At 36.5% G+C, this 14,806-nt stretch overlaps 2 long non-coding RNA genes across 3 annotated transcripts in view; one reads left to right on the top strand and one right to left on the bottom strand.

Moving 5' to 3' along the window:
* Positions 1-1,126: 1,126 nt before the first annotated feature.
* Positions 1,127-2,868, top strand: LOC127495870 (uncharacterized). Its single transcript, XR_007925200.1, has 3 exons — positions 1,127-1,953; positions 2,122-2,157; positions 2,832-2,868. It is a non-coding gene; the product is annotated as an uncharacterized LOC127495870 (long non-coding RNA).
* Positions 2,869-6,532: 3,664 nt separating this feature from the next.
* LOC127495092 (uncharacterized) overlaps positions 6,533-14,806 on the bottom strand; it is a 20,950-nt gene continuing 12,676 nt past the window's right edge. Inside the window, exons 3-12 of one of the 2 annotated variants that reach the window (XR_007925052.1) lie at positions 13,466-13,516; positions 11,592-11,972; positions 11,284-11,385; positions 10,918-11,149; positions 10,492-10,837; positions 10,055-10,402; positions 9,829-9,946; positions 8,474-8,563; positions 8,154-8,321; positions 6,533-8,048 (exon numbers count right to left, since the gene is read on the bottom strand). This is a non-coding gene — a long non-coding RNA (uncharacterized LOC127495092). Of the gene's footprint in view, positions 8,049-8,153; positions 8,322-8,473; positions 8,564-9,828; positions 10,403-10,491; positions 10,838-10,917; positions 11,150-11,283; positions 11,386-11,591; positions 11,973-13,465; positions 13,517-14,806 lie in introns of both variants that reach the window. The other variant, XR_007925051.1, reaches the window with a different exon arrangement.

The raw sequence follows: 14,806 nt of genomic DNA, 5'->3' as shown, positions 1-14,806 counted from the left end.
AGATAGAAGAGAAGAAGCAGAAGAGCAAAGAAAAGCAAAAAAAAAGCAAAGGAAAAGCTAAACTATCAACGACTCAGTCCATTTTATACCATAAGCATAAGGAAACTTACATCCCATTTAAACTTATGTTTTGGTCTAATAAGAAAAGGTCAAATGAATTTATCCATTATGTCATAGACTGGTCAGATGTTGAAAATAGATGAAAATAGATATAGGGGTTGTGTTGACACCCTTAAGGGAATTTTGCAGATCTTGCATTATCACATGTCAGCAGAAATAGAAATGGACATATTTTGATACAAAAGTACATCGAGTTCAAATGAGCAACTAATTCCGAAAACATCACTTCTGCAATACTTGGCAGGTGTCCAATATCTAACCACAAACGTGTCAACATGACCTGTTGGACCACATTGGAACACTTTGAAGAACAATTGAATATAGCAAGCATACATACTCTTAAATATAAAAGAATAATAACCATAAAGGAGTACAATAAAGAGTAAATACTTGAAAATATGATGAGGATTAATATATGGAGTAGGAGTACATGAATATATGAAATCAAAAGTAATATTGATTAAATCATAAGCGATAAATGATTAACATAAAATATGAATAAAATGCATGAATATGAATATTGACCATTTTGGATCCACCAGATACCATATAATCACAGAGGTATATATTAACAAAAGTACTTAAAGTAGACTGTGGGTAATGTTACTTAACCAATCTGACGCAGTTGTTGAACTTTATTGCTATAAAACTGACGAGAAACACTGTGAAATGTCGAAGCTGTCCTCTCCAGCAGCTTTAATGTTTTCCCGGTTGCCATGTCAACTTTCTAACGGCCACCAGCACTAACGTAAACATAACAATAAAAAAAGGTTTAGCGTCTTTGCAAAGTTAACTTTATTTTATACATTTTTAAAAAAGCTATTTATTCGTAAAGACTCACCTCGGAAAAATAAATTCTTCTGTCAGACGCAGTTGAAGTAAAAAGTGCCTGAGTTGTCCTTATTCAGTATCTGCTGTCAGATGAAAAGGTGTAGGCTATGTCTATCATTATTACAACGTTGGCCTCATAAATTGTTACAAAATAAAAAGTTTCACACCTCAGAAAAATTAACTTTACTCTCTTGTCAACATACTGTTGCACTCCATTTGTGGAGGCTCGCGCTGTATGTCACGTCACTATATTCTGACTTGGTGAAAAGAAACATTTTTTTCTTAAAGGAACACTCCACTTTTTTTGAAAATAGGCTCATTTTCCAACTCCCATAGAGTTAAACAGTTGAGTTTTACAGTTTTCAAATCCATTCAGCCGATCTCCGGGTCTGGCGGTACCACTTTTAGCATAGCTTAGCATAGTTCATTGAATCTAATTAGACCGTTAGCATCTCGCTTAAAAATGACCAAAGAGTTTCGATATTTTTCCTATTTAAAACTGGACTCTTCTGTAGTTACATCGTGTACTAAGACCGACGAAAAATGAAAAGTTGCGATTTTCTAGGCCAATATGGCTAGGAACTATACTCTCATTCCGGCGTAATAATCAAGGAACTTTGCTGCCGTACCATGGGTGCAGCAGGCGCAATGATATTACGCAGCGCCTGTGACCCCCTGCTTGCACAGGGAGCGTGCCTTGCAACCATGGAGACATTTGTGAGAGACGCTGCGCAATATCATTGCGCCTGCTGCACCCACGTTACGGCAGCAAAGTTCCTTGATGCGGATGTATACAGCGTCTCTAACAAATGTCTCCATGGTTGCAAGGCACGTTCCCCTATGAAAAACTTAAAGTGCTGGGATACGTTCCTCTTTTGCTACTGGGGAAGTGTTCAAAGGCCCATAGGTGGACAGCGGAGGTCCAGTGTCCCTTTGAGTTCCCACCTGAGGGACATAAGGTGATGGAAAAAATGCTCATACTCTTTGAGCATATTTTACAAGGTAAATCATATTTGCAAGCACTGATACTTAAATGTTTGTCTAATATTTTAATGTGCACAGTAAGTTCTGTAGCTATACAAGTTTCTATGTTAAACTGCAGTTTATTGTAAAGGTTTTTTTTTTTTTTTTTTTATGTATTCTAATATGACTTTAATTGTACTTTTTAAGGTTTTGGTCCAGAAAAAGAACAAGAGGTCACAGAAGGTAATGAAGCAGAACGGCAGGACTTGAAAGAGACTGTAGAAGATGAAGAGGACATTACACTGGAGAACAATGTAGAAGTGGAAAGACTGGAGGATGAAGAGCAGATCGAAGAACAACAGATAGAAAGTGGGGAGGAAGACCAAAGAGGCCTGTTGAGGCCTCAAAAGTTGAGTTTCAAAAGTCCAGAAAAAGAACAAGAGGACACAGAGGGTGATAGGACAGAGAGTCAGGACATAAACGAGGCTGTAGAAGATGAAGAGAACATTTTATCAGAGAACAATGTAGAAGTGAGGATGAAGGAAAGATTGGAGGATGAAGAGCAGATCGAAGAACAACAGACAGAAAGTGGGGGGGAAGAACCAGAGAGGCCTGTTAATGAAGAAGGGGAAATGAAAGTGACAAAAAAGACTAAACAGTCTTTTGATTTTCAAATCAGAAATTTAATCATAATCATTTGGAGAATTTGATGTTTCCCCATTCAGAGAGATAGGAGCTGCATTTGGATGCCCAAGAGGCATTTCAAAGATGATCGCAGTGTGAAATTACTTGTCTTAAAGGGACCTTTGGGTAAAGCCTATACAATGAGCAAGGAACAATGTGAACTCAGGCTCAATGAAAACTGTTTTTGACGTACTTGAACAAAGCTAAAACTTTTTTTTTTTTTTACTTTACAGCAAATCAGCTGTCAACATGGCAGCCAAAAGAAAGCAGAAAATACAGACACAGGTATGAAATGTATACAATTCAGTTTTCAGTGGTCTTAAACTGAAAGGACCACAGCCTTGCACAGTTTAGCTACAACCAGTTCCAACTCACACCTGGTAGTAACGCTGAAGACCTGGGCTGCGTTCAGCCCCGACAAAACGTTGCAAAACGTTTTTTAAATGGAAACGGTGGTATGCTGAACACCCTGTTCTGATGACGCAAGAGTTGCAACTATGGCAGCTGAGAAGGCCATTCTTTGTGTTCTTTTTGAAGAATAGATATGCTATATTTTTACTATAAAACTCTTATGACAAACATGTCTTCTAATATCTTCAATTGTTGCATATACTGAGCTCCAGCGGACACATTTGTAAACGACTTTACTTGGACCCATTGTGTGAGCTGTCTCTATAATACCGCGTGGTTTATATACATGTTGATGCTGATTGGGCATTTTGACACACCCACCAAACAAGAGAAAACGTATCTCAAACCTCGTTGCACACCATTTCCAGGAAACATGTCTATTTTGTTTAATATGGTGTTCAACCCGGAAACCGTAGCAAAACTTTGCGCACCGGTTTATGCTTGAACGTGCCCCTTGATTAGCTGGATCAGGTGTGTTTGATTAGGGTTGGAGCAAAACTGTTCAGAGCTGTGGCCCTCTAGGAACTGAGTTTCAGACCAGTGTTTTAGCTCTTTGCATAGCTAGTCTATTACACATTGTCATCCATTTGGAAAGTTCTCAAAATATTGATGTTTATATTTGTTGTTTCAGTGCTGTTTAGATTTTTAGATGTTTAAAAATTGTTTTGCTTTTTAACTTTTAAACATTCTCTGTTCTAGTTATTAGGTAATTAATACATTTCTAACCAAATTACATTTGTACAGAATGTCCATGCGTCTCTGGATGTATTTCCAGTGGAATTTGTATCTAAGACACTTCTCAGAAAGGTTGGTATTAATCTGTGTCTACAATCTGTCAATGTTGTGTTCCATAATACCGTGACCTTTTCATGTACAGTAAATTAATTTAAATAATTTATTAAATGTATTAAATTAAGTAAATAATGTATGTTTTTGTTCAAACTATGAATGGATCAGTATCCCAAAATATTTAGCTCTGTTGTAATGTTAATAACTTCACATTGAATGTATGCTAATGTGAAGGGTACTTTATTGCAAAAAAATAAACATCTGGAATGGAATTCTTATTTGCTTTCTGACTATAGTATGAGTACAGGCAGTGTAAAATATTACACATCAGTACACAAACAATAAATAAGGTGAAGAACTGTGAATTCATATATTAATATAAAATGTTCTGTACAGTACTACAGTGTTGGCTTCTACAGTGTAATATGAATATGACTTATAATCTAACTATATAGCATGTACAGTTCAGATGTGTTTTTCCATTGCTTTTGAATATGTTAACAGCAGTTGTTGAAGTTGCTCTTCAGTCTGTTAGGCTTTGTTTGGGTCGCATTTATGGGTCAGTTTTGGTTAAGATGATAAGAATCCTAAATTATGAATTGGATTTCAAATTTCAGATTGCATGCTTTGATGACAAAACCTGCTTTAGTGTGTTTTTGCAGGTGTGGGTCATGCCATGTTGGAGCATTGGGTGTGGAGAAAGGTTGGGGCATGTTAAAAGTTGGAGAAAGGTCTTTATAATTGGTAGTGAAAGCTGTCTGTTAAGGTTAGGGATAGGGTTAAGGGTTAGTTTCTGTTGTAGCATTCACCTTTCGGCACGCCACCTTTTGGTACCCCTGTCTCTGTTTCTGTGCTGGTGTGTTGCTGTACCACAGTAATACCACATGAGGAAGGTGGGATGGTGGCTTTCAATGGTGCTTTGTTTAAAGTTTTTGAGTTACATTAAATGCTTTAAAAATGTAGTAAGTGATGTAATGATGTGTAAAGATGGAAATGTAATGATGTTTTGTAATTGGCTCTTTTTTCTTACTTAATTCACAGGGACGTAAAGAAGTGCTGGTGCATTGGTTGCCATGTCCATCCTGGTAAGTAAACCTACATGGCAACTTAATTCACCACTGTAATTTTCTCATTTATTAGTTGTTGTTTTGACTTTTTTCCAGTAGGAAGACAGCCTGAAGATCATGTTCAAATTACACTTACTCAATGCTAATTACATTACTGGTACATTATGAAAATATATATATATATATATTTCTGAAATATCCAGGGGCTGGAGCTTATTCAAGCTACCACAGGTAAAAAGGTTGAAAATCACCCTGACCAGTCTGTCACAGAGATGACATCTGATATTCAACAGTGTTTTGATCTGCCTGCATTGACACCATTGTATGCTGAGCTGGATGATGACATCACTGTTTACTCCAGTGCTGATATAGATAAATTAACTGAATTAATAACTATTGTTTCTTACATCGGAATGAATCAATACTGATTCATTCACTGTGTGTGTGTGTGTGTGTGTGTACAGTATCATATATACTTGTCTATTCAGTTAATATATGGATATGAACAACCATATTCTCACTAGACTAGAGGCTAGATGTACAAGGTATATTATAGTGTAATATATTAGCACATAGACACAGATTGCTCCAAATGGGACCAGTGAGTTGAGTCTAGAGAAAGTGAAGTACCACTACTGCATTGATGCATAAGATATTTAGTAAATACCATAGTAGAATTATTACAAATTTACCCTTGTATAGTCAAACAATGCTTTTAATAGTACAAAATATAGTACAATAGTACAGATAATAGTGCTTACACATCCCTTCAGAGCAAAATAAATTGGGTTACAAAAAGTTACAGCTGAGAAAGAATTGTGGGAGGAAAAAACTTTTGTAAAAATATTTATATTTAAATATTTTTAATATATATATATATACACACACACATACATATATGTATATATATATATATACACACACACACACACACACATATATATATATATATATATATATATATATATATATACATACATACATACATGTGTATATACATGTGTGTATATGAATGCATACAATGGAAACCATTAGGCCCTTGCTTGAAAAAAAAAAAAAAAAAAAATCGGGTTAACCCCACAATCCAATCTGTCATTTTAGTTTAATGTAATGGGGGGCTCTGATATTCCCTTGGCACACGCGGGATTCGCTGTGATTGGATAATCTTTTTTACCCATATAGCCTAAAAAATGCTTAATGTTGCAAAGTACGTTTTGCTGTTATTATTACGTCAGTAATACATTTAGTTAACAATGCGGTGTTGCTGTGTTGTGAGGTATTACCCCGTTAACGATATCCTAACCCTAACCCTAGCATATCTTCACTGAACTACAAATAACAGCGCCCAGAGTACCTGAAAACCATACTCAAGTAAAAGTACTGATACCTTACATCAAAAATTACTCCACTACAAGTTACAAGTAACCAATTCCAATACGACTTGAGTAAAAGTCTTAAAGTATCTGATTTTTAGTACTTAAGTATTTTACTCATGCTGAATATAGGGTCAGAGATGCACTAGTCCTCAACAACACCTGAGAGACATGCCAGTGAAAATAAGAAACAAATGATTTGTAAGATGAGAAATGAAGTTTATTTTCTAAAATCAAAATAAAACTGAGCACCTCAATGTTGAAATAAATCAGGGTCGACACAACAACCTTTTAAACGTCTACAAACTCAAAATTAAAAGTCTCAGTTAAGCTCAAGTGCACAAAAAGGCCATAAGTAAACCAATATCCTTCAAAACGGTCTTGTCAATATAGCGGATAAATAAAACAATGTTAAGTAAAATTAAATAGTCAAAGTCTACTGAATGTGCTGGTTTGAGCCTCATCACCAGCTGCAGTCATTTCCTCATCTAATAAATAAAACACCTGCGATCAGCAACTACCTGCACTCACATTCACGTAAAGTAGCCTTGCTGACAAAATGCACAAGATATAGTACCTTCAATGCCCTTAGATGGTGATATCGCTTCTTTAAATCAGAAACAAACTGCTGCAGAAAAAGTTAGCTGCCATGAAAAATGTAATTTGTAATTGCATTACTCATCACAAATGTAGTGGAGTAAAAAGTATATTTACTTGCTCAAAAATGTAGTCAAGTAGAGAGTAAAAGTTGCCAATATATTTGATACTCAGTACAACTACAAAGTAGCCAAAAAAATACTCAAGTACAGTAACTAATTACATTTACTTAAGTACTTTACACCTCTGACAGCGCCATATTTTTGCGTTCCTTCGATATAATGACAGAGGCTTATGGGTAGTGTAGTTTAAAACGTTTAATAACAAACTGGAAAAAAGTACTATCTTTAATAAACAAAGGGATATTTAATCATGTTCATTGTGCAAACCTCTATGAAATATTTGAAAGGCAGGATGAAATTTGATATTTTACTATGAACACTTTTTAAAACACCTTTGTGCCACCTTTTCATATATAGGCTATTTGAAAACTGTGTCCAACATTATTCTCATCATGGACAACAAAGTGTGTTGAATCACAATTACATTGTCTTTTTAACAGCTTGCCATTATGTAAATTGTTGCAAGTTCATCCAGTCATAGTTAACAGAACAGAACAAGAACAGACCCCCAAAAATCATCATAAATGCCCATTTGGAATGTGCTTCCATTTATTTAATTAGAACAAGAACAAGAATACAGTGTTGACAGTAAACAAAGACACCAAATTAAACAACCAATACATATTGTGACACTTCATTGCACTATTACAACACATCCTTATCCAGTGTTGGGCCTTGCTTGTAATACTTAACTCATGCTTTCTTGCTACATGCTGAACCTTAATCTCATTTCCATTAGGATGGGAAAATATTAAATAGATTCTGTTAATATGCTAAAATGTTTCTCACAGTGAAAAAAAAAAAAAAAAAAAAAGAAATACAGCTTATTAAAATAGTTCTTCAGTATCTGTCTATTCTATATACTCAGGTTTAGTCCTCATCACTGTCTGTTTCATCAGAGCTGTAGTTTACTGCCTCAGTTTCTTCATCGGAAATGTTATCAAATAGAATGCTGTCCGAAGCCTGTCCCAGAACACATTGTCGGTATAACATCCTAGCATTATTTTGCAGAAACTGAAGGTCTTACAGTTTTCTCTTGAGAAGGCACAGTAGTCCATTGGCGCTCTCCTCTGAAAGCTCAAAGTCACTGTCTACACAAAAAAGAAATGAAAACATTGAAGAGGATAAATAAAATCAATCCCTAATGTTTTAATTCCAGCAATGCATTGGTTATTGAATTTGTTATGGATACTCACTGTTAGTTTGTATTTGAACTGAGAGATCCCTCAGGGAACATTCAGCTTCCTTCAATGATTGCCAGTGTTGCTTCACCTCCATCACTATGATCTGCTCCTCCTCCTTCAGTCGGAAAAGCATCATGAACCGGTCAAAGACCATCTTCTTAGTTGAGAGGTTGCCATTACCTGCAATTAATGAAGGTCCTAAATTACCATCTTTTAAACACTGAGGAGGACTGTATTAACATCAAACAATGTTTATCAAATACATTGAATATTTTTTTAAAGTTAAAGGGTTAGTTCACCCAAAAATGAAAATTCTGTCATTTATTACTCACCCTTATGCTGTTCCACACCCGTAAGACCTTCGTTAATCTTCGAAACGCAAATTGAGATATTTCTGTTTAAATCCGATAGCTCTGTGAGGCCTACATAGGGAGCAATGACATTTCCTCTCTCAAGATCCATAAAGGTACTAAAAACATATTTAAATCAGTTCATGTGAGTACAGTGGTTCAATATTATAAAGCGATGAGAATATTTTTGGTGCGCCAAAAAAAACAAAATAACAAATTATTTAGTGATGGCCGATTTCAAAACACTGCTTCAGGAAGCTTCGGAGCATAATGAATCAGTGTATCGAATCCGCAGTTCAGAGCGCCAAAGTCACGTGATTTCAGCAGTTTGGCGGTTTGACATGCGATCCGAATCATGATTCGACACGCTGATTCATTACGCTCCGAATTTTCCTGAAGCAGTGTTTTGAAATCGGCCATCACTAAATAAGTCGTTATTTTGTTTTTTTTTTACCCTCATGTCGTTCTACACCCATAAGACCTTCGTTCATCTTCGGAACACAAATTAAGATATTTCTGATGACAGAATGCTGTCAGATTTCCTTCCACAGACTGAATTCTGCAACTACCACTTTGACGCTTTGAAAAGTTCATAAAGACATCGTAAAACAAATCCATATGAATCCACATTTTCTGAAGAGAATCGATCACTTGTTATGATGAACAGATGAAGAATGAACCTCATTGGTTACGCAGCACGTTTGAGCCTCCAAGAGAGGTTTGCTCTTGTGCATTATTCAAGTTTGGTTGAGCTTCTGATTATGTTTGCTGATTAATGTTTACATGCGAGTAAAAGCCTAAATTAAATTTGTTCTTCATAACAACCAATCAATTTTCTTCAGAAAATTTGGAATAAACTACTCAATTCATATGGATTAGTTTTCCAATCTCTTTATGGAGTTTTTGAAGCATCAACGTTTCAGTAACAAAGGCAGTCTATGGAAGGAAATCTGACACCATTCTGTCATTAAAAATATCTTAATTTGTGTTCTGAAGATGAACAAAGGTCTTACAGGTGTGGAACGGCATGAGGGTGAGTAATAAATGATAGAGTTTTCATTTTTGGGTGAACTAACCCTAAATGTACTTTTTGTACGATAAGAACAAGGTTGACTTTTGCATCAGTAAAATACCTTAATGTATCTTTGAGACAAAAATTTGGCCAGATTTTCAGACTTCCGTTTGTTCCATGCAGAAGCAAGAACAGTAAGCATGTCTGAACGTGCTATTATTAGATAGTTGGTCAAAGAAAATATATTAAAAAAAGTTATAGTCATGATTCATTGATACTTAGAAATAACTATATGTTAAAAGTAGTGTTTATCTAATATATTCACCAGGTTTGGACATGTATTTAGTGCCAATTGCAGCTCTCGACAAGAAGGAGTTGACTTGCTCCACCTCTTCTCCAATTGTAAGACCAGCTCCCTCTTGGTTTCTTCCAGACCATTTTATCTAAAAAAAAACAAACAAAAAAAACAAACAATGGCTGTTCAAATAAAAGTACATTTCCATACCACAAAAATATCATTAATAGAATTTAATGTAAAGAAAGAATCTTACCTCACAACTCCACTCATGTGCTTTGGCATGCATATCTGATAATAGTGGGCGCATATTTAATAAAGGCCTTAGCTCTGGACAGTGTCCCACCACTCTCTTTAAGTATGGCCAGTACTTGCAGGCGACATCTGAGCAGAAGGATGACACATTTTCTTTTGAGAGGGTGTTTTGAAGGAACAGGGAATAAGCAAATATTTCCCCTCTGAACATATGTAGGCCTTTTAAAAGTCCTCCATGTCGGCACATAGCAATCTCAAGGCCTTCCTCATCAATCTTTGATGTCGACTTTTTTGCAGACTCCTTGGCTGCTGTCCATTGAGAAGAGCCACACACCCCTTTACCTGTGGCCTACAAGACATTACAATAAAATTATTATTATTTCAATAATGGTAGCTGGACTGGAATAAACAATATGACAATAAGTTAAGGGTTATTACATGCTTGGTCTTTTCATGAACATATCCCACAAAGGACGAAACACCTTCATCCTTCATTATAAATGTCCCATCGAAGTAGCCCTTCTCTGTGCTTAATTTTATTTGGAAAGAGAAACACAATATAGACAGTTAAGTAGTACAATAAAAAAATAAAGAAAAAAACATACCCATGTGCATTATGGAACCTGTACAGCTTCCTGTTACCATCCACTGAGATGGCATGCATGGAAGGACTGCAAGCAGGACATTTAAATGGCTGTACACCACAAAGCCTCTCAACCTCATGCTGGGCAAAGGTCCACTCCAGCAAGGCTCTCTGGAATGTGTCTCCACATATTTTACCACTCTGTTGAAATAACCAAACCAATCAATCACTTTAAAGAACAAACATCATGTTAACACTATACACTGAATAACAATATTTACCCTGCCATTATACTCTGTTCTCCGGTCAAGCATTCCAAGGAACGCTTGACGTGAAAGACCTGGAGCAAAAAGTTTTAAATCCAGAAAAGACCTAAAAAGGCCAGCCTCATACACGGTCTTAAAATGTATAGAGGCTGGCCAGTACCCAGACTTGAGGAGATCACTGAGCCCCACTGCCCATGTTTTCCGCAGCATGAGGTCTCTAGTGATGGAAGGGTGAGATTGTACCGTCCTATAATAAAAAAGTTCACATGCATCACAACATCTTTAAAAATTCCTAATCACAGATATTACATGCAAGCATTGAGTTCTTATATTAACCTTAATTTGTGTTGTTTTCATAAAGAGAAAAAAACTACATCTTACCATTAAAATTTATTACAATAATGGGCTTGCCACTGATCAACCTGCAGGAACTTTCTGAACAGGCACAAATTTTCTCTGGCAAAAGTAGTGGAAGATATCGGACTAAAAATTCAAAAGCAAAACAATGATAATAAACTCCTTAGCAAAGGATTCATAAACAAGGTAAAATGAAATATAATCTAATATATTTATTAAATATATGATAATATATCATAACTATTTAAAATATATATTATAATTATACACTAATGAACAGCCATTTAAAATGTACAGACTGAAAAGTATGATGGGACACATGAAAAGCATACCCTGTTCAGAGAACTCAATGGCCTCGGAATGTCTCTTCACTGCAGTGGTTGGACACAATGGCTTGAAGAACCCATGGGCCATAGAGTCTCTGTTATGGAGAGGTCGGTGCTGATGAGCATCTCCATCACACACGGTGCATAGAAACTGCCTAGGTAGACAGTCCCTGCACCGTACAATGGCCTCTGCAGTAAGACAGTGTTGGCAGATGCGTTCCTAAACATAGTCAGCTGCCAAAAGATTCTTAACCATGGCCTCCCTTGCAATGTGCCATCTTTCATGGCTTAGGGATTGCCTCTTTTGCCAGGTTGTGGCCAAAGACACCTCTTCAGGCTGAACACATTCGTCATTAAGGATATGCTCCAATTCTTCAATGAGTGAGGCTTCATTGAAGGAGAAACAAAAAACAGTGTTATTAGTCAATACACAATACAATCAGTTTTTATAGAGATATTGTACAAGGATCTCGGTAACACTTTAGAATACTGATCCTTCATTAATGAATAACTACACAGGAACAAATGAGTAATGCATTATTAACACTCTATAACTACTATTAACTATCAAGAAACTCTGCTTAATGAATTAGTAAGTAATAGTGCTCAGTTGAAGGTGGTAGTTCACTATTAGATAATCAGTAACTACTCTTTTTTTTTTTTTTTCATAGCTCCCAGAGAACCACTAAGAACTACAGGTTCATAATTAATGTGAATAATGCATAATGTATAATTAATTCTAAAGTAAAGGTCCCGGTAACCCACTAGTAATGACTGAAGTATTTCCAAATCCTTCAGAAGGAATTACTAATTATTTGGATCAGTATTCTAAAGTGAGAAACATGATAACTCTCTAGTAACTACTGAAGTCACTGTAAACTTTTGAGGTTTTTGTACATTTTTGTACAGTTTTGTACAGTAATTCCTTATGATGTATTTGGTAACACTTAAGCAATTACTAGTGGGTTACCATGATCTTCACTTTAGAATACCGATCCAAATAATTAGTGATTCCTTCTGAAGGATTTGGTAATACTTCAGTCATTACTAGTGTGTTACTGTAACGAAGCTGGACTCAGGCAGGGATCCATATGCAAAGCTTTATTAAAAGTGAGCGTGGCAGGGTACAGGCAGGGTCAAACGGGAACAAACAGGAACAGCAAGGGACAGGCAGAATCGTAGTCAGGATACAGTCAAGACAGGCAGATATCACTCACAGAACAGAATACCAGGCAAGGATCAAAGGCAGGCAGCAACGGGTCGATAACGGGTAACAGGCAGGAACGGGAACAGACAGGCAGACAGGATAATAAACGCTCAGAAATGCAACAACAGTTAACAAGACTTCGCAATGAGGTAGTGTGTGAGTGAGTCTTAAATAGTCCAGATAATAGGCTACAGGTGTATATGGCAAATGATTGGTGTGGAGTGTGCATGTGACAGGCAGGGAGGATTATGGGAAGTGTAGTCCAGGAACTGACAGGAATCGTGACAGTTACCATGATCTTCACTTGAGAATTAATTCTCATTCATGTTAATTATGAACCTGTATATAGTAGTTCTTAGTAGTTCTCTGGGAGGTTTGAAAAACAGTAGTTACTGATTGGCTAATAGTGAACTACCACCTTCAACTGAGCACTATTACTTACTAATTCATTAATCAGAGTTTCTTGTTAGTTAATAGTAGTTACTAGAGTGTTAATAATGCATTATTCATTTGTTCCTGTGTAGTTATTCATTAATGAAGGATCAGTTTTCTAAAGTGTTACCAGGATCTCATTTATAAAAAAAATATGCAATTATGTAGGTTGCAGCTGGCAGAATATTACTTAAACTCTATTAACCAGATGCCATTCCATATAATCATAGTGTACAGTTACCAGTTTCTGCTCGATAAACAAATTCATCTTGGATGGGCACACTGGTGGGACCTTTAAACAAAATAAAATTAATACATTATGCTTTGGGGTTCTATATATCTGGTTCTATATGTAATTAAGTGCACTTAAAGATTAAAACAGACTGCATAAATCTAAATATTTATTGAATATGGAAAAACCCACAGGAAAAAATAATACAGTAATTTATCATAAATACTATAGTGTTTTTGAACCATACTATAGTAAATCGTAGTATAATGTCAAGTCAAGTCAAGTCACCTTTATTTATATAGCGCTTTTTACAATGTAGATTGTGTCAAAGCAGCTTTACATTGATAACTGGTACATTATTTGGCTGCACAGCAGCTCTTAAAGAATAGTGTCAATGCAGGCAGATCAAAAGCACTGTTGAATATCAAAATGTCAAGTCAAGTGTCCCCAACTAAGCAAGCCAGAGGCGACAGCGGCAAGGAACCCAAACTCCATCAGGTGACATCAGGTGGCAGACAAGTGGCAAATTGGTGTTAAAATGGAGAAAAAAACCTTGGGAGAAACCAGGCTTAGTCGGGGTGCCAGTTCTCCTCTGGCCAACAGTGCTTTGTTACAATTCAGGTTGCTATCATAAGTCCAATAGGATCGCAACATTAAAAGTATTTATTTCAGTTCCATCCAATTGAGGATCGTATTCATCACGCCGGTATGGACGGTTGTTGAGGAACTGTGTCGTGGCTGTCGTGTCGATGAGGCCTTCACAGGGGATGATCTAGTTGACTCAATCTCTGCTGATACTTCAGGGCTGCGTTGTGGTCGTGTCAAGGTGCAGGTCCTTGGTCTCACCTGGATACGGCCCAGATCCGGTTGACTACGGTGAACCTCGGGATAAACAGAAAGACTAATATTAGCGTAGATGCCATTCTTCTTCTGATGTAACGAGTACATCAGGTGTTATAGGAAGTGTTCCCGGTTCCGGCTGACCTAATTTATGCAGCCTAATAATCCTTTAACGGATTTGGAAATATAAATTGGTAATGTGTTATGTGTATGCCAGGTTAAAGAGATGCGTTTTTAGTCTAGATTTAAACTGACAGAGTGTGTCTGCTTCCCGAACAATGCTAGGAAGATTGTTCCAGAGTTTAGGTGCCAAATAGGAGAAGGATCTACCACCTGCAGTTGATTTTGATATTCTAGGTATTATCAGCTGGCCTGAATTCTGAGATCGCAATAGACGTGAAGGACTATAATGAATTAGGAGCTCGCTCAGGTACTGGGGAGCTAAACCATTTAGTGCTTTGTAAGTAATTAGCAAGATTTTAAAATCTATACGATGTTTAACAGGAAGCC

The sequence above is a fragment of the Ctenopharyngodon idella genome, chromosome 15, assembly GCF_019924925.1.
Source record: "Ctenopharyngodon idella isolate HZGC_01 chromosome 15, HZGC01, whole genome shotgun sequence".
Classification (NCBI taxonomy): Eukaryota; Metazoa; Chordata; class Actinopteri; order Cypriniformes; family Xenocyprididae; genus Ctenopharyngodon; species Ctenopharyngodon idella.
This window is presented reverse-complemented; position numbering and strand designations above follow the sequence as displayed.